Source organism: Trichosurus vulpecula, chromosome 3, assembly GCF_011100635.1.
Source record: "Trichosurus vulpecula isolate mTriVul1 chromosome 3, mTriVul1.pri, whole genome shotgun sequence".
Classification (NCBI taxonomy): domain Eukaryota; kingdom Metazoa; phylum Chordata; class Mammalia; order Diprotodontia; family Phalangeridae; genus Trichosurus; species Trichosurus vulpecula.
In genome coordinates this window covers 409885557-409909440 of record NC_050575.1, presented here as the reverse complement: position 1 = coordinate 409909440, position 23884 = coordinate 409885557, and the positions used below count along the sequence as shown (strand labels likewise).

General features: G+C 44.8%; 1 protein-coding gene across 1 annotated transcript in view; it reads right to left on the bottom strand.

Moving 5' to 3' along the window:
• PFN4 (profilin family member 4) overlaps window positions 1-12036 on the bottom strand; it is a 34271-nt gene extending 22235 nt beyond the window's left edge. The window contains exon 1 of the mRNA XM_036752473.1: window positions 11976-12036. The gene's annotated coding sequence lies outside the window, so the exon portion shown is untranslated. The remainder of the gene's footprint in view (window positions 1-11975) is intronic.
• Window positions 12037-23884: the final 11848 nt, after the last annotated feature.

Below are 23884 nucleotides of genomic sequence, written 5' to 3'. Positions count from 1 at the left end.
AGAACAAAATCTCCTATGCATCAGATAAACACAAACAGTGTTGGTATTCATCATCTGATCTCAGATACTGCAACAGAAAAGATAAGATTAAAAATGATCACCAGGAAGTTACATAATGTTTAGAGATATGATAGATCATGAAATATCATGAATATTTAGTATATTGCACTGAATGGCTTTATACGAAAAAAACTGAAAGTGTAGGCAATGAAAATGAAAGTGAAAAGGAAAGATTGAAAATGGAGATAATCTGTCTAGTGCTGTGGACAGAGCATGCCCAGTCATGGGTCTAGTCTTAGCTGCTGGGATTTGGGTCAAGTCACTCAGCCATTCTGAGTCATGAATGTAATGAGAATGCTGGCCCTGTGTCACAGGCTTGATATGAGTCACATATGACTGTGTATGAAGCTCTTTGTAAATTAAATTATCCTTAGATATAAGCTAATGGTATTTTCAAACGATTGATTCTACTCACTTAAGTTTGAAGACTCTCTCTTTACCTGGGGAAAGAGAATGTAAATCAGTTTATATTCTGCCAGTGGAGGGAAGGGGATATAATTATATATGTGTCTGTGTGTATATGTTTTATTGCTTGTTTCTTTCAGAAGGAGAGATTAGACTTGAAGTGAAGGGGACTCCTGCAGAGCTAAGCCTTTCTGTGGAAGAAACTCAGGAACAAAGATTCATGGGTGATGGCCCTTGTGACATCCCTTAGAGAGAAATCTGTGCTCTTCATCAGGGAATCTATACTGGGGAGAAACTTTATGAATGTAATCATTGTAATAAAGCCTACAGGCAACAATCATCTCTTATTTACCATAAAAATATTCAAGCTCAAGAAAAACACAGGTGTCATGAATGTGGTAAAGCTTTTAGTGAATGCTTTTCTCTTAATAGACATCAGAAAATGCACGCTGGAGAGAAACATTATGAATATAATCAGTGTGGAAAAAATTTCATATGGAGTTTCAGTCTTACCGTCCATCAGAGAATTCATACTGTGAGAGAAACCTTAAGAATGTAATCAATGTGGAAAAACTTATTGAATGAAACAGAAACTCACTGAACATCAAAGAATCCACAGTGGAAAGAAGCCTTTTGAATGTAATCAATGTGGAAAAACTTTCCAAAAGACACAGAAACTTACTGCATATCAGAGAATTCACACTGGAGAGAAGCCTTACAAATGTAATCAATGTGGAAAAACTACCTACATCAGAGAATCCACACTGGAGAGAAACGTTATGAATGTATTCAATGTGGAAAGACTCTTACACAGAAATGCAGTCTTATTGAACATCAGAGAATCCACACTAGAGAGAAACCTTATAAATGTAATCAATGTGGAAGGAGTTTTAGACAGAGGCACACTTATACCGTACATTAGAAAATCCACACTAGAGAGAAACCTTATGAATGTAATCAATGTGGTAAAGTCTTTGTGAAAAAGTCAAGCCTTCAGAGAATTCATACTAGGTAGAATTCTTATCTAAAAGGCAGCTCATGGCTCAGTGGATAGAGCACTGGGTCTGGAGTCAGGAAGACCTGAATTCAAATCCAGCCTCAGACACTTCCTAGCCATATGACCCTGAGCAAGTCACTTAACCTCTAGTTGCCTGACAAAATGAATCCACTGGAGAAATGATATGGTTAATCACTCCAGTTTTGCCACGAAAACCCTAAATGGGGTCATGAAGGGACAGATGTGACTGAAACGACTGAACAACAAGAAAAGAATTCTCATCACTGACATGAATGAGGAAGGCATTAAAATGCAGTACAGAGCTCTTAGACAGCAGAAAATTCACTCTGGGTATAAGCCCTTTATGAACTCAACGTGAGAAGGCCTTCAGCCAGAGATCAGCTCCAACTTTACATCAGAGGATTCATACTCAAAAGAAGCCTCATGAATGTGCTCCACAGGGACATACCTTTCTCTGGAAGATGGTGGTCACTGATGAAGGGTTAAATTTTGTGTCTGATTGTAACAGAACGGTGAAATAAGGGGCAATAATTTGTGCAGACCTACCAGACTGTGTAATGAGGCAACAGAATTGCTCATGAACTGCAGGACTGTGTGAAAGGATGTTCTCATAAACAGAATGTCTTCAGGATAAAGAAAAGGGCTTTTTTTTCAACATTATCTCAACTGGGGAACAATGTTTGGTGAAGGGAAGAAATCACAGGGGTTTTTTCAATGGTATGAAAATTGGGTCAATTTTTTTGGTCCTAAATTCTTCCCTTCTCTATAGACCTGACAGGTAAACAATTCTATGCTGCCCTAATTTGCTTATGGTGTCACCCTTCATGTCTAAATCATGGCTCCATTTTGACCTTCTCTTGGTGTGTGGTAGGAGATGTTGGTCTGTACCTCATTTCTGCCACGCTCTTTTCGGAGCACTTTTTATCAAATAATGAGTTTTTTCCCCCAAAGCTTGAATCTTTGGGTTTATCATATACTAGATGACTACTACAGTGGCTACATTGTATTGTGTACCTAATCTATCCCATGGATCCACAACCAGATAATTTTGAGAAATATTGCTTTATAATACAGTTCGAAATCTGTTATGGTGACGCCACCTTCCTCTGCATTTTTTTTTTCATTGATTCCCTTCATATCCTTGGCCTTTTTTCTTCAAGATGAATTTTGATAGTATTTTTTCTGGCTCTATCAAATAATTTTTTGATAGTTTGATATAGCACTGAGTAAGTAAATTACTTTGGCCAGACTTGTCATTGCCACTGTTGCTTGGGGACCTCCCTCCCCTCCTTGCCCGTGAGGCAGACCTTTTCTGCTGTACTGGGAAGCTGTTCCTTCACTCCTAAGTCAGTTCTGAGGTGGTTTTCAAGTTGTTTGGAGGGGAATGTGGGAGGGATCCAATATTCTGCCTCACTCTGCAATCTTTTATCCTTTCTTCCTGGATCCCTGGTGCCCCTGGCTTATCACCAAGTGCACACTGCCAAATTCAAATGCAAGATTCCTTCCACCATCCACCTCCTCCCCTCCTGTCCATGGACTACTGAACCATCACTGCCACCACTTCATAAGCTCGAGTGGCTCCCTCTTACCTCCAGGATCAGCTATAAAGTTTTCTATTTGGAATTTAAGGATCCTTAACACTTGTCCCCTTCCTATTTTTCCAATCTCCTTCCATATTTTTCCTTTTCACAGACTCTATGATTCAGGAACGTGGCCTTCCTTGCTCTTCCTTGTACATGACTCTCCATTTCCCAGCTTGGAGATTGTGGTGAAAGTGGTGGAAGCGGCGGCAACAGCGGCAGGCACTACAAAAAAGCAGGACTGACCCTCGTGGAGACCGGAGAGTGCTGAGCAGGGGCTTGAGGCCAATGGGTGGTCTTCTTGCTGGAGGGCCCTGGCACTGGGCGGGGGGGAAGCACCAGTATGACTTGGCTTGCTGCCATAATGTTTTTCTGTGGCCTCCTGGTCACTATTGTGAGATGGGAATACTGGTTTTGGAAGGTTCTTGCCAGGATGTTGAATTGGGGACACTGGTCTGTGGGTCTGCTACTTTTGAGTTTCAATAAATGCTTTAACTCCTCTGCCTTCTACTGAGAGAATTCCTTATATCCTGTGATTCTGGACCATTTTGGCATATTCATGGTTATATCTGAAGTCATGAGTTCTGCCTTAATGATATGGGGATTCATCCTTAAAAGATAAGAAGCATCTACCTACAACCATCAGCAAGCATTATTTGTAGTGGGGATAAGGTAGAAGCTTTCCCAATAAGATCAGGAGTGACACAAGGATGCCTAGTATCATCAGCATTATTCAATACTGCATTAGAAATGCTAGCAATACCAGTAAGAGAAGAAAAGAATAGAAGAAATCAGAATGGGCAATGAGGTAATAAAATCATCTCTTTTTGCAGATGATGTGATGAGATACTTGGAAAATCCCAAAGACTCAACTAAAAAATTAGCTGAAATAATAATTTTAGCAAAGTAGCAGGATATAAAATGAATCTACATAAATCATCAGCATTCCTACATAACACCAACAAAACATTGCAAGAAGACATAGTAAGAGATACTCCACTTGAAATAACTCTAGACAGTATAAATCCCACGGGGAACACCTGCCAAAACAAACCCAGGAACTATATGAGCAAAACTATTTTATCTCTTCTTTCCTTCCTTCCTTCCTTCCTTTCATTTATCTAGTTCTGAGAGGGGAAAATTGAGATCCCTCACTAGTATAATTTTACTATTTCCTTTTGTAAACTCGTTTAAATTCTTTAAAAATTTGATGGTATATCATTTGGTGCCTATATGTTTAGTACTGATATTACTTCATTGTCTATGGTACCTTTGTAACAACAGTGTTGCTGCAGCTGCTATGGGGGTGTAAGACCAATAACACCAGCACACAGGAGGGCTGCTAGCACTTTGATCTGCTTTTCTAAATGAAAGTAGCTTTAAAGGGGTCAACAATCTTACTTTAATCAAACATATGTGTGTGGGTGCGCATGTGTGTGTATGTATGTATGTATGTATGTATGTATGTATCAATCAATCACTTAGTTCAGGGGAAGAGTCAGCACCCTGAACTTCAGAGCAAAATACAAACAGAAATTACAAGCAGAAATCACATAAACAGAGCAGAAAACACAAATCAACAGACAGGGCTTCTAACTGTTTGACCATAGAAATACATACAAAGTTACCAGAGAGAGAAGCACCAACACCTGGGTTTTCAAAGCCAGGGGGCTCCTTAACGGCTACCCAGAGTCTCATCTTGCTACATCACATGAATACTCTTCCAATGAGTGAGCCCCAAAGTAAAATACTTTTCTATCACATTTTTTCTATCTATTTCTATCACCTCAGAGTATATATATACTTCTTCAGGGTCAGAGGGCATCACAACCCTCATGACCCAGGCTCATGTGACATAGGCTTCCATGTGACTTATGCAGGTTACATGGGCCTATTAATGGATGGGAAAGATCTTCCCATCAAACAAAAAGTACATTAATAATACAACCTTTTATCAAGATGTAGTTTCCTTCCTTATCTTTTTTAATTAAAGATCTAATTTTGCTTTTGCTTTGTCTGAAATTGTGATTGTCACCCCCTGCTTTTCTTTAAACTTCAGTAGTGTATTTTTCTATGCTTCAAATGTGTTTCTTGTAAACAACATTTTGTAGGATTTTGTTTTATAATGCACTCTGCTATCTTCTGTTTTATGAGTAAGTTCATCCCATTCACATTCACAGTTAAGATTACTGCCTTTGTATTTCCTGCCATACTATTCCCCGCCCCTCCTCTTTACTCTTTCCCTCCTCAGAAGTGTTTTGCTTCTGAACATCATCTCCCCCAATCCACCCTCCCTTCTGTCCTTCCCTTCTCTTGTCCTCCTCCCTCCTTACTTTCCTATAGATAGATTTCTACAGCCAACTGAGTGTGTATGTTATTGTATCACCAAGGCAATATTTACAACAGTTGCTACTGCTATGAATATGCTGACTTGGTTCTGTATCACAAAATATAACAGACTCTCCATATAGAAGACAGAAGAAGCAAGACATTTATTCAGACACCAGAAAGCCCAATCCCAAAACCAGTAAGTCCAATCTATCCAAGCAGCAAAGAAGTTAATGCATATTATCACAGCAGGGAGCCATTCCATTCCATAACCTCTCCCCCCTCGGGGCCTTCCCACCAACAAACACTCACAAATCCTAGGTGACTTCTTGCCTATGTCTGCTTTCTCAGCTCTAACTGCTCTGACTGCTCTTTTTTCCTGCTCCACCCTTTCCTGTTCCACTTGTTCAGCAAGCTCCTCCCACATGTAACTTAGGCTTGCTGTGACATAAGCAAGTTACATGAGTCTATTAGTGGATAGAAAGATCTTCAAATTTACATCACCATTAGAGTCATTCCATCTTCGAGCCAATTCCAGTGAGAGTAAGGTTCAAGTATTACCCACCAGTCCCACTCCCACATTTCCCTCCACTGTGACAGATCTTTCACTCCTCTTCATGTCCAACAATTTACCCCATTCTACCTCTCCCTTTTCTCTTCTCCACATGCACTCCTCTTTCTCATCCCTTAATTTTGTTATTTGGAAATTATTCCATCACAGTCCACTTATACTCATGCCCTCTGTCTATGTATACTCCTTCTAACTGCCTTAATAGTGATAAAGTTCCTAATAGTTACAAGTATTATCTTCCCTTGTAGGAATGCAAACCATTTAACCTTACTGAATCCCTTGTTTTCTCTTTCCCATTTGCCTGTTTATGCTTCACTTGAATCTTGTACTTGAAAATCAAATCTATTCAGCTCTGGTTTTTTCATCAAGAATGTTTGACAGTCCTCTAATTCATTAAATGTTCATAGCCACCCCTCCCACCCCCCACCCCCATACCTCCCATGGATTATACTCAACTAGTTTCACTGGGTAAATTCATTCTGGGCTGTAATGCTAACTCCTTTGCCTTCCAGAATATCACATTCCAAGCTTCCTATTCTGTAAGGTAGAAGCTGCTAAATCTTGTGTGATCCCAACTGTCGCTCCACAGTACTTGAATTTTTTCTTTCTGGATGCTTGCAATATTTTCTATTTAACCTGGGAGATCTGAAATGTGGCTATAATATTCTTGGAAGTTTTCATTTTGGGATCTCTTTCAGGAGGGGATCCTTTCAATTTCTTTGTTAGTCTCTGATTCTAAACTATCAGGGTAGTTTTCCTTGAAAATTTCTTGAAAGATGTCTAAGCTTTTTCTTTTTATCATATCTTCCAGGTGGTCCAATAATTCTTAAATTATTTCTCCTCAATCTATTTTCCTGGTAAGTTGTTTTTCCAGTCCAGTACTTGACATTTTCGTCTGTTTTTCTCTTTTGATTTTATTTTATTGTTTCTTGAAGTCTCATGGAGTCATTAACTTCCACTTACCCAATTTTAATTTTTAAGGAATTATTTTCATGAGTGAGCTTTTGTACCTCCTTTTCTATTTGGATAATTCTACTTTTTAAGGAGTTCTTTTATTCAGTGTATTTTTTAAAACTTTTTCCATTTTTGGTGCTTCTTTTACCAAATGTTAATGCTTTCTTCATGATTTTCTTGCATCACTTTCATTTCTTTTCCCAACTTTTCTTCTATTTCTCTTATTTGATTTTTAAAATCTTTTTAAAGCTTTTCCTGGAGTTCTTTTGGACTTGATACCAATTTACTATTTTCTTTTATGCTTTGCATGTAGCCATTTTTCCATCATTGTCCTCTTTTGAATTTGTGTCTTAATCTTCCCTGTCATCATAGTAACTTTTGATGGTCAGGCTTTTCCCCCCATTTTATGACTTTTCACTTTATGTTAAAGTTGGGTTTTGCTCCTGGCATTTAGGGGTCGGTGTCTCAGGCTTCTTGTGGCGGGGTGTAAGGCCTTGTTACTGGACTGTCCTGTGATTGGGGACCTCGATGCTGGCTTGCTGGGGGTTGGCCTGCTGCTGGCTTGCCTGGACACTACCTGTACTGGACTGTTTTCCTCTTTTACCCGAGTGAGACCAAACTTTCCTGCTGACCTTATAAGTTGTATTGGACTGGTAAATTGTTTCACACCATTTTCTTCTTGATTCTGCTACTCCTGAATTCATCTTGAGGCATTAATTTATAGTTGATTGAAGGTGAATTTGGGAGAGTTCAAGGGACTTCCTGTTTTTCTTTGCCACCTCGCCTCTGTCCCTCAATGAGGAACTTCTTAAAATGAGGCAGCCTCCTCTGAGTTGGTTGTGGAAAGTTCTTATTACAGTCTTCATGTAATTTCTCTAATTCTTCACCTTCCATAACAGATATTGGTAATAAGCTGCAGTTATTTCTGGGGTCTTTTTCCAAAAAGATATCATAAGCACTGAAACATATGATAATCACATTACATTTCTTGTGGATTTCAGGCTCCCAGGAAATCTGCTTTGGGCCAGTCCTTTGTTCTCCTCTCTGAGGAGCCATCCCTCTGTTTATCATTAACTTCCTTTTGCCATCTGCTTCATCTATACCTAGAACATCAGCAATGGCGTGATTCACCTTTTCTGCTGACATGTCTACTCATTTGTCACTGGACAAAGATCTCGCATTAAGAGTTCCAGAATCCAAGTTAAAGTTTATAAATGGTCTAGGTCTAAAGAAATTTGTTATTCTTCTCTCTCTCTCTCTCTCTTCCCTCTATCCATCTCTCACTCTGTCCCTCTTTCCTCCTCCCAGCTTCCATATTTCTTTAATGGAAACTACAGACAATGTGACTATATCTTTAAGAGATGACAGAATCTTCAGGACAGCTAGGTGGCACAATGGATAAAGAGCCACACCCAGAGACAGGAAAACTTGAGTTCAAATCTGATTTCAGACACATTAGCTGTGTGACACTAGGCAGGTCAATTCACCCTGTTTGCCTCAGTTTCCTCATCTGTAAAATGAATTGGAGAAGGAAATGGTGAACCATTCCAGTACCTTTGCTAAGAAAACTCCAAAGGGGGTCACGAAGAGTTGGACAAGACTGAAAACAACTGAACGACAAGAGTCTTCGTTGTGAATTAACTGTCATGGCTAAGAAGCTTTAAAAAAAAATCTCTTTCCTGAGAAATTGAGTCTAAGGAGGCATTTCTTGAGTGATTTGAGTTTAACTCATCCTCATGAGAAGATACGCCCAAGAGGACTCTTGGGAGACTTTGACCGCCATCTTAAGAAAGCTGAATGGTGGGACTAGTTCCTGAGTTGAAGAGGAGTCAGCAGTTAAAGTGATGGTTACATGATGACTCTGGTTGTGATCATTCTCACTGTAAGACACTGCTGAAAAATTAACTTTCCATATTGTTTGTTATATTATTGATAGACTGCATCAACGTAACATCAATGTTTACTTAAACCTATGGGACTAGGGGGTTTGATATAGAGAGAGGGAGAGGAATAAGTAAAGGAGCCTTTAGCAAGAATAGAGGAAGCTAGGTGGCGCCACAGTGCACAGAGTACCAGGCCTGGAGTCAGGAAGATTCATCTTCCTGAGTTCGAATCCTCTCTCAGATACTTACTAGCTGTGTGACCCTGGGCAAGTCACTTCACCATGTTTGCCTCAGTTTCCTCATCTGTAAAATGAGCTGGAGAGGGAAATGGCAAACTACTTGGAGTTTCTGCCAAGGAAACCCCAAATGGGGTCACAAAGTTGAACATGACTGAAGTGACTGAACAGCAAACAAAAAAAGCAAGAGAAGGACATAAAAACCACACCTAGGTAAGTTGGGGGGAGTGTTCTTCTAAGAACCAGTTACATTTACAGAGAGGTCTATATAAATACACATATACATATATAATTACAATGATTCACATTATAATTATATAATATACATACTATAATTTTATATGTGTGTATGTATACCTACATATACATACACACACACTTCAAATGTTGGCCTTTTTAAAACTTGAAATTAACTCACGTAGTGATTGCATATATATAACCTATTAAAAATTCTTACCTTTTTAGGGAGGGGCCAAGAGAGGAAGGGAGCTAGAAAATTTGGAACTCAAATTTTTTTTTTTAAAATGAATGTTCAAAATTGTCTTTACATGTCATTAGAAAAAATAAAATACTATTAAAAAAGAAATTAAGTCGTGTAAAGGGGATTTGAAAATATATTTACATAGTTAATTTAAAACATTTTAAAAATAAGTTTTAATTGATGTCTTTTGCTTTTTACATCACCATAATTTTCCCTAGTATTCCTTCCCTTCCTTTTCCCCAAGAGCCCAAGAGCCATCTCCTATAAAAATATTATTTAAAAAGAATGAGGAAATTGTACAATTGAGCAATACTTTCAAGAAGTTCTAAACTGTATATGCAGTGTGCACCACGTCCTCCAGTTAACTTTCGAGGGAATCCAATTATTTAATTACATTAAACTTCCTGAGAGTATGGGTAGTTTCATTTTTACTTTGGTTTCCCCTGGTACTGAAGCCTCCAATATATTAGACTCTTAGGAAATGTTTGTTGAGCTTAAATTGAATTAATTGATTGAATTCATTAATTGAATTGAATTAATCTAGTTTTGGTTTCTGGAAGAACAGGTTCATCTAGTGTTACGCACTTTTGTTCAGCTCTTCCTAGATCTGGGTTTCCAGCATTGGGAAAGTCCAAGGAGATGTGGGACAGGAGCAACCAAACTGACCAACAGTGCTTGCTGTTCAAACTCAATTTTTAAATCAGATTAAAGGAAAATTTATTTTCTCTTTTGCCCACCTCCTTACCCCACACTGAAAGATAAACTAAACCCTTATAACAAATCCACCCAGACAAGCAAGACAAATTCCCACACTGGCCACCTCCAAAAATCCTGTGCCTCCTGCTCCATGAACAAAAACCATGCTTTAGGAAAGGGGGCATCCAGAACAGTGGCCGGGCACCACATTGATGAAGTCTTACATCTTTCAGAAGTTTTTACAATATTGCTGTTACCACACTAAGCGTCTGCTGGTTCTGTTCACTTCTTACATATGTCAGGTTTCTCTAAAACTGCCCCTTCACCATTTCTTCCAGCTTCACAGTATTTCATCGATTTGTTCAGTCATTCCCTATGCTCAGCTCTAATATCAGTGACCAGTGGTGTTGCTGGTTCCAACAACAATGACCAACAGAACCAACTAGTCCCAGAATAAGTTGGTCAATAAATGAATGTATTTTAAAATGGATTAAGTGCTTGCTCTGCACCAAAACTGTGGTCAGTACTGTAGACATTCCCTGCTCTCCAAGAGCTGACTCTCTAATGGGGGAGGAAGCATCTTGGGAAGGTTTCAGCTGCCAGGCAAATAGAAGTCCCATGGGCCAAAGAGAATAAAGCAGATGGTCGTGCTTTGTCACCATAAAAATCTATGAGAAAGAGGAACTGAGGCACAAATTCCAAGTATGATTGGTTTATTAGCAAGGCTAATGATTGCCAATAGAATAATATCCCAAGCCCCTCCATGGCCAGGGATACTTCTGACAATCAGAGCAGCTTTTTATACAGTTGGTTATATAAGGTCCAGAGATGCAAACCAAACTAAGATGGGATTTGTCTATGAGAAAGTGAAGAAGAGGCTACATAACTTGCTTCATCACCATGACTTACAAGAGGGGCTCTCCAGAATCTACAGCAATGGTGGAAATGCAGAGCTGAACAACATCTTCTGGAATGTCTACCAGAGCCATCTCCTGCCTTCCCCCTGCTTCTCCAGGCTATTGCCCAGAGGAGCTACGAGGGCCTGTACAATCATGTCTAAATCCCATCCCTAAGGACTGATTCTACCGATTAGATACAATTCTCAATCAATAATTGATAAATGATACAGAATGAAGTGGAATATCAACGTCTAATTTCACAGCTTCTTCTTTCATGTCATTTCCATTGATAAAATAGTATTCCTTTCTAATGCTGAATCATTTGGCAGGGCCAAGCTTTTTGGCTAGCTACGGCTATTGCATGGGACTGGAGGCAAGGATCATACCAATATAACTAAACTGGCTAGTGCCAATACCGCCAACCAGTTCCAGCAACATTCACCAATGGCACTGAGTAGTCTCAAATCTCTGAACGCTGGAACTGCCCATTCATTCCTAATTACACTGACCGATGGCATTGCCTAGTACACATAAGCTGGAGCAGCTAGGTGGCCCAGTACACAGAGTCAGGAAGACATGAATTCAAATCTGACCTCAGACATTCACTAGCTGCGTGACCTTGGGCAAATCACTTAACTGCTATTTGCCTCGGTTTCCTTAAGTATAAAATAGGATAAGAAGTACCTATTTCCAAAGGTTTTCGTGAGAATTAAATAAGATTTTTAAATTGCTTAGCACAGTGCCTGGCACATAGTAAGTGCTATGTACGAACTTAATCCCTTCCTCTTCCCCTGAGTAGTCTTAACAACAATTAACCATTGTTTAAATTGGTTTTTCCAGTACAAACTGACCAGTGTTACTTACCAGTCCGGACGGTGTTATCCAATGTCACTGACTAGTCCTAACAACACTGTTCAGTGATGCTGACCAGTCTTAGCAACACTGACCAATGGAAGTGACCAGACCCAACCATGCTGACCAATGGCACCGAGCAGTCCAAACCACTGTTGAAAGAGAATTTTTTAAAAGAGCTAAATAATTAAGAGTTGACATTACTAACTCCATTTTGTTTTGTATTTGCTTTTTTTTTTTTTTGACTGTGACATCTCAGCACATACTTTAGGGAAAGTTTAAAATAAAATGTCTCTTCTTCAGTTTCTCCCTCCTAACAATCATTTTCCAAGAGGAGCTGTCCCCTTTATATCCCGGACCCTGAGCAATGCTCACTGAAGGACTGCCTGATAGAGGGCTAGGTCTAGGGAATGGCTGAACCAACACTTTCTTTTGTGTCAATGTAACATGTTTGTATCAATCATCTTCTTTGGGTTGGGATGAGGAAGTGCCTTCTGTACCTGCAACATGGCAAGATGCCTTGGTGCGCCCACTGGCGCGCTCTGGACATGGCTAAACTGCCCTTTACCTGTTTGTCCGCAGCATGCGCAGCCTTCTCCGGCCACTGGCCGGCAAGGACCTTGACGCTTTTTGCAACACAACAATGACCAAGGGTGTGGTTCGGTCCAAACAAACTGGACGCTGTCACTTGTCCAATCAAAACAGACCCGGCAAGACCACACTGACCAGACCCAACAATGCTGTCCAACGGCCAAACGCTGCCCACTCCAAACAACGCGGACCGGTAGCTTTATCTAACACACACAAACTGACCCATGGAACTCGTTTGCCGAGCCCACCAGTGCTAACCAACGAGAGCGTCCGTCCCAGCAGAGCTGACCAATGGTGTCGCCCGGTACCGACATCTCGGGCCAATGGCACACTTGTCCTGATAGGCTGGACAGCTCATGCCCCACCCCCCCTGCGCCTCAGCACATGGCTCGGCCCGTCCTCCCCTCTCACTGGAGCAGATGGGCCGGTCCAACCTTCCCTGCTCCTGGCTGCTCCATTGGCTGCTTCTGGTGCTGGTCGTCAAGGGCGCAAACAAAGCCCTCCCACGGTCCCCATGGAAACAGGGAGGGACGCCGACCATGCGGACCACGAGGGCGAGACTATGGCGTACTACCTAACTAGGACGGGCTCCCCGTCGTAGTCGCAGGTCCGTGGCCGCGGGGACAAGGCAGGTGGGGGCCGCTCCCCGACCTCAGCGCCTGCTCCCAGAGGGCGCCTGCGTGAGTCTGCGAGCCACGCTCGGGACCGGGCTGGGAGGGCGGTGGAGTGGGGCCGCGGGGAATGAGCCGCCGCCCATTGGCTGGAGCGGGTGCCATTCCCGGCCCTCCGGAGAGATGCCCGGCCCCTGTCACCATGGAGATGTGGTGCGGGCCTGCGAGAAGAGTTCTCTGGGTAGTAGCGAAAACCCCGCGCGGAAAGGGGAGACGCAGCGTAAGGGCGGGCTGGTTAGCGCTTGCTCCGGTTCGCTGCGGAAGGTGCCAGTCCTGAAGGAGGGACTCCTCTCGTCGCCATGGGGACCGATGGGTCGGGCTGCGGAGCCGAGCCAGCCCAGGGGGCGGGGCGCCCTCTGGTCTCTCAGGCAACGACCTCTAGCCGCCCCGCCCCTCTCCCTGGCCTCGTCCTGCCCGCGCCCTGCCGCTTGGAGCTTTACTAGAGCGCCTCCCGCTGGCCAGGCGGGGCCCGGGCAGGGTTTGAGAGAGGGCGATACAAGAGAAAAGCACCTGGCTCCCAGGAGCGGCCGGCGGCCAGATGGGGTGGGTGGTGTTCGCAGCCCCAGTCTGCGCCATTCGTTCGTTCGGTCATCCATTCATTCTTGCAGCTATGCACCTATAAAGGCATTCATTTATTCATTCATTGTTAATTCGCTCATTCCTTCATCCATCCATTCATTCATGTGGATATTCATTTATAAGAGCATTCATTGCTTTATTTTTTCATCCATTCATTTATTTCGTTTATTTATTCTTGCAGGTATCCATTTATAAGAGCATTCATTCCTTGATTCTTTTATTTATTGTTCATTCACTTGTTCATTCATTTGTTCATTCACTCAGGTGAGTATTCATTTATAAAAACATTAATTTCTCCACTCATTCATTTCTTCATTCATTCATGCATTCATGCAGGTATTAATTTATAAGGCATTCATTTGGTCATTCATCCATTCATTTACGCATTCATCCATCCATCCATTCATTCATGCGTGAAGGTATTCATTTATAAGGACATTCACTTATTCCGTTATTCATTTTTGCATGCAAGCTTTTATACTTTGTGCCATGCCCCGAGTCAGATATTTGGGGGAAACAAAGATACTTAATAAATATTTATTAAGCCTCTACTATGTGCCAGGGAATAAAGGCCAAAGACAGTCCCTGCCATTAAGGAGATCCCAGTCTACTGAGGGAGACAGTAAGCAAACAATCACGTACAAACAAGATGTAGACAGGATAAATAGCAAATAATCCACCGATGGAAGGCACTAACATTAAATGGGGCTCAGAAAAGCCTTCTGTAGAAGATGAGATTTTAATTGAGGCTTACAGGAGCCCAGGAGACTGAGATGAGGTGGGAGAACATTCCAGGTGTGTGGGGTGGCCAGAGAAACCCCAGGACAGTAGATTCTGTGGAGGGGAGTCAAGTGTACAAAGATTGAAAAGGTAGGAGGGGGCAGGCTATGAAGGGCTTTGAAAACCAAACAACTTTTTGTATTTGATCCTGGCTGCAACAGGGAGCTCCTGGAGTTTATTGAATAGGATAAGGAAAATCCCTTTGGTGACTGAATGGAGGCTTGACTGGAGTAGGGAGAGACTTGAGACAAACTGCCTAGCAGCTATTGCCATAGTCCAAGTGTGAGGAGATGAGGGTCTGTACCAGGGTGGGGGCAGCATTAGAGAAAAGAAAGGGGCATGTAGGACAGATGCTGCCAAAGTGAAATCAACCAGAGATGGTGGAGAGGTGGAATCAACCAGAGGTGGTGGGGAAGTGAAATCAACCAGAGATACTACAGAGATGAAATAGACCAGGGATGCTGCAGATGTGAAAGGGATCAGAGATGGTGGAAAGGTGAAAGTGGCAGGCATTGGCAATAGCTTGGAGATGCAGCGGGATTAGAGTAGAGTGAGGAGTCCTGGAGGGTGGTAGCTTCTACAGCAACACGGAAGGGAGGAAGCGGGGAGGGCTTTGGACTTAGTTCCCTTTTTTTGGACATGTTGAGTTTGAGGTCCCTATGGGACATCATCCAGCTGGCAAAATCCCTGCCTCATGTGGCTTACTTTGGGAGGGCTGGGCCAGAGGATACAAACCCATTCCCAGAAGTATATGCAAAGTAGACACAAAATCAGTACAGTGTGATTGTGGGGTTGGAGGTTTGAGTCAGAGACTCAAAACTAGGAGGATGAGATAAAGAGGGAGGACATTTGAGGACATGGAACAAAGCCCTGTATGAAATGTCCAATTGTGGAGCGCCTTCAATGCCAGGTTGACAGTGCTTATACTTCATCCCATAAGTTACAGAAAGTCCCTGAAGGAATGAATCCATGGTCAAATCTTGTGTTTCTCCTACATGCCCTCTTCTCTCCTCTGACCCTGCCCCCATCATGGTATAGACCCTCATCACTTCTCTCTTGGACTATTGCAATAGCCTGATTGGGGTTGGAGGCTGCCTGCCTCATCTCAATTGCCAGTCCATCCTCCAATAAGCCACTAAAATGATTTTCTAAAATTGCAGGTCCTGTCATGTCAGCCCTCTGCCCTTCCAGTCAATAAACCTAAGTGGTTTCCTCCTCCAGGGTCAAAAACAAAATCCTCTGTTTAGCATTTGAAGTCCTTTATGACCTAACCATCCCCACTGCCACCGCTACCTCACCTTTCCTTACTGGTCTCCTAGCCTTTGACTTGGCTGCCCCCTGCCTACAATGCTTAGTTCCAACACCAGCAGCTAATGCTCCCCCCTCCAACTCCCTATGATTTCTTTATACTTGTACATGTACAGGTTGTTGTGACCCCTTCTTTAGCACAGTGCTTAATAAATGGTTGTTGACTGAGTAAGTGATGTAGTTAGATGTGCACTCTGGGAAAATCACTTGGGCAGCCATCTCCATAGAGTCCTTGATTCAGAACTGAAAGGGACCTTAGAGGCCATCAACTGAGGAGGCTGAAGTTCACCTTGCCCAGGCTCACAGCACTAGTAATAGTCAGAGGCCTTCCTGACTCTGCTGCCACCTCTGGGAGGATAAAATAGAGGGGCTCCAGATTGAGGCAGGGAGCTAGGAAGGAATTCAAAGACTCAAGAGAGAACTAGAAGACAGAACGCCCTTCTCAAGGAAGCTAGTGGTGAGTGGGAGGACGGATCTAGGTGGGGCCAGATGAGGGGGAGACAAGGAGTGATGGTGGGCAGTAGGGAAAAGTCACTACTGAGGAAATGGGAGGGGAGAGATTCAAAGGGGAATGCAGAGGTTTGGCTTAGAGGGAAGGAAGGAAATGAACATCTATTAAGCACGTACTTTGTACCAGCCTCTTTACAAGGATCAATCCTCACAACCACCCTTGGAGGAAGGTGCTATTATGTTCATTTTATAGATGAGGAAATTGGGGCAGACAAATTGACTTACCAGGGTCAGACAGCTAGTAAATGCCCGAGGCTAGATTTGAACTCAGGTCTTCCTGACTCCTATTCCATCTCTCTCTGAATGTTTTTTTTTTTTCCAGTAAGTATGACTGCAGTCTCAGCTCTGAGGACAGTGGGAAGGAGTAGCATGGGGAAAGAAAAGGTTTGGAAAGGTTTTATAACTTCCTCCGGCTCCCTCCAGCAGCGGCAGAGAGTAGCAAAGGAGGCAGATGGTGTGGCAGTTCAGGCTTGGGATTTGTAGAGAGAGGAGAGTGCAGAGTTGGCCTGATTCACTGAGGGTGGAAAAGGGGCGAGAGCAGGGGAGTCGCCTAGGGCTGTCCTGAGGTCAAGGTGAAGATGAAGAATAGGGAGAACCGAGGGCTGAACATTGGGAATGATGGTGTGATCAGGGGGATTTTAGTGGGGACTTGAAGGCAGCCAGGAAATGCAGGAGGTGAGATAAGGAAGGAGAGCATCCCAGGCACGGGGCATAGCCAAAGAGAATGCCCAGAGTCTGGAGGTGGAGGGTCTTATTGGAGGCTGGGGGGGGGGGTGGGCGGGTGAAGTCAAGAGCATGGGACATTGAGGAGATGGAGAAACTGGGAGGTAGCTCCTGTTTCCTTTTTGTCTCCTCCCCCAGCCTAAGTGCCCGGTGCAGTGCCTAGCAAACACTCATCATGTAATAAATGCTTGTTAATTCACTAATTTTACCTGTCTGCCTCTTTTCCACACCAGAATACAAGCTCTTGGAAGGCAGGACCTGTTTTCATTTTTGTTACTGTAACCCCATCCCCGTGCCTTGCATAGTATTGGGCACATACCATGCGCTTAGCAAATGCTTGTGGAGAGATGAAGGCTGGGTATATAACAGAGACGTTATCTTCATAGAGACGATGATAGCCCATGGAGGTGGATAAGATTACAGAGACATCCTGAGGGAAATTTCTGTCTGTGGAACACAGTTTATCTCAGGATGGACAAAGGTTTCATTCTTCGAGTGGGGAAACCCTCAGGATAGACACAGTGTCCTTCAAGCAGATGGAACCTCAGGATGGACCCTGGCCCTTGGATAGGAAAACTGAATCTGACTCAGGAGAGATGCACTGTCCCCCCACTTAGGAGTGACACCACATGTACTCTATGTCCTCCTGAACTTTTCTGGGACCCTCTTGGCATTGCTGACAGCTGTCAGGAGGAAGGGGACATGGTGCTGGAATGCCCATGCTTTGGGAGGCTGTTTCCTTTATCCTGCGCTCTCCTCTCTAAGGGATGATGGTCAGTGTGTTGGGTTCTGGGGGGATTTTTACCATGTTCCAGCCTACCTTTGCCCAATCTGAGCTGACTGACTGGGGAGTGGGGAGGCTATTGTTGGTTTTCATGTAAATACCCCAGGAACTGTGGCCGGCTCTTTTGGGTAGGGTCCACAATGACAGGAATCAATTCTCAGTGAAAGCTTTTCTCATTGGACAGGTCAGAATTCTTGGGGTCTTAGAACGTGAAGACTCAGAGAGTGTTAGAAGGCCACCAGGTAAGAACTCACCTTATTATTTTACTCTTTTTTAAGTGTTTTTTTTTTTTTGCTTTTTGACAAAGCTATTATTTCTCAATACTGCCCGCCTCCCCACACACACTCTTCCCTATGACAAAGGAGAGCAGTGACTTGTTGCTGCAGTCACTAGGCTCCCCTCTGCAGTCTAGAGTGGTCCCTCCAGTATAAAGGCGGGGGTGATGAGTTCATGGAATCGCCTTCCCCAGGGGCGTGCTGCTAAGGGGTTAACACCTGTCTCTCTGAGGGGAAGTGGAGGCAAGGCACACTTTTAAGTTTAATCTGCATTATTAATGTTGTTTCCATCACTTTCTTAAGTCTAGACAATAAACAAAATAATAAATCAAGCCCTGACTTATAGTGTCTGGGATTTGAGAGGTGTAGACATGCTCACACTGAACATTTAACCATCAGGCCCTGCTAAAGTCAGGGAAGAGACCAGTATTAGCTGAGAACAATTAACCTCAATTAATCAAAGCCTTGAGCCCAAGGTGAACAGTCTTCAAAAGCCACTGGATGTCTGGAGTAAGCCCGGGAAGCAGGCTCAGGTTGGTGTCATGGCCTGCTGGTCATTTAAACTATGGAGCTATCTTTGCAACAAGGAGAGACTGGAACAAGTGGGAAGCCTGGAAAGACAGAGACAGAGAGAGACAGAGAGACAGAGAGATAGAGAGAGACAGACAGACAGACAGACACAGAGATGGGGGAGAGACAGGAGGAGACAGAGAGAGAGGGAGGAAGAGACAGAAGAGAAGAATGAGAAGGAGGGAGAGACAGAGACAGAGAGCCAAAGAGAGAGACAGCAACCACGAATCTATCTAAAAGCCTGAGGAGGCATCTCCTGGGGCAGGTGCTAAGGGAAGTGCCTTGGTCTTGGTCTCCTCCGAGTGAATGAAGAAAGGATGTAGACATTTTCTTTAGGGTCCTGGACAGGTGACATGGTGTCTGGGCTTGGTGACAGAAGCCACCTCATATGTGCTCAGCATAGAAACCCCCCAGGAAGGGGAGCCGTGAATGACCCCTTGGCCACATAGGGTCTCTAAGCTGGAGCCCCTCCTCTTGGACTCTGTATCCTGGTAGGAGGTGCCTTCTGCAGGGAATGTTCTGTACCAACTATTTGGCCAAAGTGACTATGGACCCATCACACTGAGGGAGAACTCTGGGGGAGGTGGAGCCGAACGCTCCCTGGGGACTCAACTCGCCAGTGCAGGTGGGACACAGTTAAGGTGTCTTTTCCTGTTGTTCCCATTCAGGTTGTTGTCAGTGTGGATGCTGCTCTCTTGGTTTTCTGCCTGCTTCACTATCAGGCCATACAGACCTTTCTCTGCTTTCTCATGCTTTCTTATGGCCCAATAATGGCAGGCAACAGGCATTTATTAAGTGCTTAATGTATGCCAGGCACTATGCTAAGCACTATACAAAGACAAGCAGAAAGAAAGGCAGGCTTTGCCCTCTGGGAGCTTCCATTTTACTGGGGGATGACAGCCAGACCAGAAGGAACTTTGGCCCTCCTGGGCCCCTCTCCAAAAGGGAGGCCTCGGGAGGGATTCACCCATTGGGGGTGCTTGAGGTAGACAGAGGCTGAGGCCCGAAGGCCAGCCCAGACCGGGAAGAGAAAGGTGAATTTCTCCCTGTCTTGGCAGACACGGTTGGTTCAGCTGCTCCTTAATGGGAGGGCACCTGCCGCCGAGGGTGAAGCTGTGACATGTAGGTCACTGTGAGAGAACGGGCAAAGGGGCCTTTCAGCCATTGTCATGTGGCCCCACGCTACGGTGCTACAGCTGGGCATGTTTCCATCCTGGCTGTTGCTATACCACAGGCACACCATCCCCTTCCCACCTCTTACATTGCTATAGGAAAGGGGGAAGTGGCTGACTGTCTGATGGCGCTACCCTCAGTCCTGTGAATGCTCCCACATCTCCTCCCATTAGAATGCAGGCTCCTTGGAGGTAGGGGCCACCCAATGTCCATATTTGTGTTTCCAGGGCCTGGCACACAGTAGGGGCTTCAGAAATGCTTATTGAATGATCATCTGTAGGGTCTGTGCTCAGTAATGAGATCTAAAGGTAAGGATGATTGATTCACATTTCTGGCAGATTCCAGATTGTTTTTCTGGATAGTTGAACCAAACCCTTGCTCCACCAAGAGTAAATTATCATACTGCCTTCCCATGGCCCCGCTGACATGGACTTTTCCCAATGCTTATCATGATCTTTGCCAATTTTCTGGGCGTGAGGTCGGACTTCAGAATTGCTCCAACTTGCTTTTCTAAGGTTATTGTTCATATTGGGGGCATTTCCCCAGATAGCTGCCAAGAATTTGCTTTTTTTGCTCCTGTTCTTTGGCCCCTTCTCCACTGGGAATGTGGGTCTTCACCTTATTTATTGATTTGTGTCAATTCTTAGCACTGAGATGATTGATGGAAAGAAAGCCTCCTTGTCCCCTTGAGGGCTGCACTATGTCTTCCTATGTCTCCTTTGTGTTTGGGGATGGCCAACACCCCACCCCCACCCCAGCTCCAGATCTCCTCTAATTTTTTAAAGACATGGCTTTTTACATGCTGGTCATTTGTGTGAGATACTGACCTGAAACTGGTGCCCCTCCCCACCTCCATCACAGTGGCTATCATGGGCAGGTGTTTTGGGCTCTTTCTGGTATCATGTGTTGCCCTAATATCCATTTTTGGACCATGATTTCAGCTTTCTTTTATTCTGTGGTTTGAGATCTGGCAGTGTGGGGCTCCCTGCATTCCTGCTGGTTTTTCTTTTTTGTTATTTTCCTAGAATTTCCCAGTGAAGGTCCTTATTTATTTTAAGCAGCCCTTTGGTTGTTTGGTTCGTATAGCACTGGATCCGTAGGTGGGTTTTGGTAGGTGTTATCATTTTTAGCACATTGGCACAGCCCAGCCATGCACATGAATGTTAAGCCTTCTTTTATTTCTATAAAGACTGTTTTGTAGTTGTATTTATGTGAATCCTGAGTGTGCCTTGGGAGGTTAGCGCTCAGATAATCGATGCCTTTCCATTAATCTGAGCAATTAGAATCCTTAAGCTCCCCCCGGTGCTGCCTCTGATAGGGACAGCCTCAGCCTGGGAGCAGTGACATTAAGTAGTGACCTTCTGGAAGGGTCTTCCCCCCTTCCCCTCGGCTGTGCCCCCTTCCTTGACTTTCCCCTAGTATCTCCAGTGCACTCTAGAGCTCTGCCCAGCGGAGCATCCATTCAGCACCACACCCCAGCCCCGTCCAGAGAATGTCCCTCCTTTGGTGAAGGGACCAGGGCTTAAAAAACCCCTCATCAGCCGGCTATAAATAGTCCATGGTTAATTATGTGGTCGAAGCAGCACAAGTTCGGAGGAAGGGAAGGGATAACATTTATTAAGTAGCTGCTGTGTGCCTGGCACTGTGTTAAGCATCTTATAAGGATTGTTTGATCCTCACAATAGCCTTGGGAGGTGAGTGCTATCAGGAGCCCCAGTTTACAGAGGAGGAAGGTGAGGTGACTTGCCCAAGGTCACACAGTTAGGAAGTGCCTGAGGCTGGATTTGAACTCGGGTCTACCTGACTCTGGGCAAGTCGCAGTCCCCTCTGTGCCTCAGTGTCCCCACTTCTCAAAGGAGGTCTGATTCTCTGCCTGGTGACGCATCTCCTTTGCAGAGTCGCTGTTGTGTGTGACCACAATGTATCCAGATGTGCGCTGCACTGATTCCTCTGCACAAAGAAGCTCCAAAGGGTGCACGGAAGCCCAGGAGGTGTCTTTTGTGGAGGTACGGAGGAGGGCGCGGCCGGGCTGTATTTGGACAAGTTTGAGGCCGTGGATGGCAGCCGATAGGAGGAGGACAGAGACTTGACGTTGGCGGGGGGTGGGGCGAGATACCGGCCCTCTCTCCTGAGCCCCATCTCTTCCACCTTCCAAAGGATCCGAGGGTGCTCTTGGGCTTTCAGGAAGGGGGTCCCCGCTCTCCCCTGTCTGCAGAGCGTGAGTCCAGCCTCACTAATGACCTACTGGACATCTCCAAGTGGAGAGCGACGTGTCTAAAGACATGCTCATTGTCTTTGTCCTCCCTCCCCCCCTTCCGGTGACTCATCCCTTACCTTCTCCTCTCTCCCTCACCCCTTCTGTCGTTCTGACTCTACTGCCCCAGTACCGCACCATTGGGCCCCTCTCCACTCATACTGTGACTGTGGGAATAGTGCTCAAATCCAGCCTCCACGCTGCTGCCAAAGCAACCGCCTCAAGGCACTTGTCTGACCAGGCCATTCTCCTGAAGATTCTCTTTTTAAAGCAGGGGATTGATCAAAGGACCACAAAGTCTGAGCCCTGGAAGAGGCCTCCACAGTCACCTGGTCCCACCTGCATGTCCATGGTCACCAGGCCTTCCCTGTTCTACTCTGGGATAGCTCTCCCACCCTAGGGCCCCTCACTGGCCTCTGGGGGTCCTGTCCCCGCTGGGTCTCTTCTTCTCCAGGCTCTTCCCCCACCCTTGGGTTACCCTTCTCTGGACACTCTCCAGCCTTCCTAAGGGAGGTGCCCAGTACTGACCAGAGGACTTCAGATGAGGCCTGGCCAGTGCAGAGAGCAGAGGGATGGTTGCTCCTCTATTCCCCAAAGCCGGGACTTTCCTAACACAACCCAAGATTATGAAAGGTTTTAGTTGGATGGTTGGGAGGTGGGCTTTCTTTTGGCTGTCCCATCATATGAGTTTCATTTGCAATCTCCGGAAGCCTCCCCATCTGCTGTCTGATGGTGCCTCCCTCCTTGACTGGACCTGCAGTACCATCAAGCCTGACCCTCCATCCTCCTCTGGGTCAGGACTCCTCCCAGCCTGTGGCCTCCTCACTTCCCTGACTCTAGTCAGAGGCCCTGGGTTCTGGCAGCCGCTGCCTCATCTTCATGACTTTGAGCCCTCTGAGGGTCCTAGCTTCCTCCCTCCCACTGCAGACCCCATTCAGCCTATGCTGACATTGAAGGGTTAATGGCTACTCTTTGGGCCAGCCATTCACTAGGTTCTGAATCAATTTAGTAGCATTACCTGGTCCTGTTTGTGGTTCTGGGGTTTGTGTCCCTGGCTCCTTTCTTGGATTTTGTCTCCTGTGAATTTCTGGGTGTCCCAAATCCCAACCCGGAAGGAACCTCAGAGACATTTACAGAGAAAACCAGGGAGGCCCAGGGAGTTAAGTGACCTGCCCAAGGTCCTATAGGATGTAGGTAGAAGAGTCAGAATTTGATTCCATGTCTAGTGACATTTCATTGCCCTAGGCTGCCCCTCTCCCAGTACATGATGGATTTGCACAAAACTTCTCAAGAAGGTGTCTGTGTCACTTCTGTTTTAGACCTTAGTGAAGGACGATATTGATGCTGCTGTCGAGGGCATCCTGTGCAGAGAAAACTACATCATAAAGGTGAGTAACAGCATGGCAGCCAGCCTGGGAATGGGCCTCCTCCACTCTTGTCAGCTTGTCCACACCCACAGGTACTCTGGAACTGTCCTATGGTTGTACATTGTCAAGCAGTGTGGTTGGGGATAGGAAGCTGGCCTTTGAGACAGGAAGACCTGGATTCAAGTCCCACCTCTAACCCATCCTGGCTGGGTGACCTTGGACAACTCTCATAATTTCTCTGCCTTTTGGGCTGCTCTCTAAGACTCTTGAGTTTACCTCTGGCCAGACATATCCTAAAATTTTTCTCCTTTAAAGTATTTGTAGTTGAGTCTTGTG